Consider the following 2,011-nt stretch of genomic DNA (forward strand, 5'->3'; position numbering starts at 1 on the left):
ATAAAAACGAACAAAATCAAACGTTATCAACCTACGGAACGAGTGTAAAACAATTGTTGTTTCCTGACTTTGTACAGGCATTTCCGAAGAAAATGGTGGGTTAAACCTGGTTTTAGAACCAAGGGTTCAAATGGTAAAGTTGATGACATCCCTTCAAAGGTTTTACGGACGCTATTATGATTTGTTGGGCGTTATGGAACATCCGTGTCAAATGCAGGTTACAACGTATTTGTTCCATTTGTCCTCCCCAAAATATATTTCCTCGATTCTGACATCACTGAATGTGACTTATTAGCGATTTGTTTACTGGCAATGAATGACACGACGGGTGATACTGGTGGAGCTGGAATTTCTTATATGCTTTCGGGGAGTTCGAACCTGCTTTCAGGTCCGGTTTAGGTTGGGTTCCGTGTTACTCGATCTTTATTAATATTTCTGTGTAGTGTTTTTGGACTGTTGTCTATTCGTTGGTTTTATTTTTGGCCATGATGTAGTTTTTTTTCATTCGATTTATGTTTTTTGATAGTTCCACTTGGAATCTTTTTTTCGATGTGAACATTATACAACAATTAAGACGATGTTAGTGGAACCTTAGATAAACCAAAAGTCCTTTGGACTATGTAAGGTAGTTGTTAGATTTGCAATCATACCACATCTCATTATTTTTATACCAAAAGGGAGAACTTGTACCAGATTATAATTATTTATAAGCAGCTTCGTGTTACTATGTATAATAAATACTTGAACAAGTATTAGGTATTAGTATCGAGTAATATAATGACTTCTTCGATTTATTTTTTCTGTACAACATTGAAAGGTCAAATTGTATAGTTCCTGGAAAAAGTAAAAAATCGGTCATGACACGTGTATTTTAGTAAAAACAGTTTTAAACCCTCCTGTTGAATTAATGCCTGTGCAATTAAAGTATCTTAAACTATGTTTTTGTGACATATGAGGATTTCCTGTTCTGTGTACCAGTGGGACTTGATCACCAAAATTGTTTACGACATTTTAAGGTCATCCAACGACATTTCAAAACTGCATATAATTTTTTTTAGTTGAGATGGTTTTGGGTTGTTCCAAATGAAAAATATTTTTTTGTTATGGGCAAATATTTTGCTTTCGAAATTAAAAAAAAAGGTTCTTCATATTTTGTTGCACGAGAAGCATCTTGGTGTAGAAACAGAGAGAGAGAGAGAGAGAGAGAGAGAGAGAGAGAGAGAGAGAGAGAGAGAGAGAGAGAGAGAGAATGGTGAGCCAAACATTCATTGCATATCAGAGAACCTATGATATGCAACGATAAAAAAAGTTTCTATTTAAATACTCCCTACGTAATCCTTTCTAACCATTTAATGTGCCGTAGGCATTCTTTGTTTCTTGGTGAAATACAGAAATAATAACCTTTGACGTATTGTATCATATTAAACATTATAATATTTTAAATGTGCGAAAAGATGCAATATGTTATTGACGTTATAAATTTTCCTTGGTAAAGATACTATGAAATAATTGTATAATTTTTCATTGAATGTACCTGTCAGACACCTTTACTGAAACACGTGCACTGCTCAATCATTGTTTTTTCTCCTTTATTAAAAAATGTCAATCAATATTTCAGACAAATAGATGGAGACAGCGGGCCATCATCCAGACATGAACGAGACAGTCCACCTACACCACACAACCTGTCACATGATTGGGTTATTTCTGGGAATCCACGTGGCATCAGCAAGGTGAAGATCGATAAGAGTATCTGTGTAAGCACAAAATCACTTGTCATGACAAAATTTTGAATTACTAAAAAGGAAACTGCGCCAATCATCAACACACTCGTGCAAGCAAGAAAACAACAACTGTTACACACACAATTAAGAAAAACACACGAGTAAGGTAGTTAAATTGATGCAGACATAATAAAAGAAGTGTTAAACTTGTTTTCATCCTATCCAAACGATTCATCCCCCCTTAGGTTAACCTTGTGTTGTCAAAAAAACCAATAATGAAACTTTTT

General features: G+C 34.5%; 1 long non-coding RNA gene across 4 annotated transcripts in view; it reads left to right on the plus strand.

Moving 5' to 3' along the window:
* LOC127709980 (uncharacterized) overlaps positions 1 to 2,011 on the plus strand; it is a 106,012-nt gene that overhangs the window by 85,494 nt on the left and 18,507 nt on the right. For 3 of the 4 annotated variants that reach the window (XR_007985881.1, XR_007985880.1, XR_007985883.1), the window contains one exon: positions 1,619 to 1,757. This is a non-coding gene — a long non-coding RNA (uncharacterized LOC127709980). The remainder of the gene's footprint in view (positions 1 to 1,618; positions 1,758 to 2,011) is intronic. The other variant, XR_007985882.1, reaches the window with a different exon arrangement.

Source organism: Mytilus californianus, unplaced genomic scaffold, assembly GCF_021869535.1.
Source record: "Mytilus californianus isolate M0D057914Y unplaced genomic scaffold, xbMytCali1.0.p SCAF_7, whole genome shotgun sequence".
In the NCBI taxonomy this organism is placed as follows: Eukaryota; Metazoa; Mollusca; class Bivalvia; order Mytilida; family Mytilidae; genus Mytilus; species Mytilus californianus.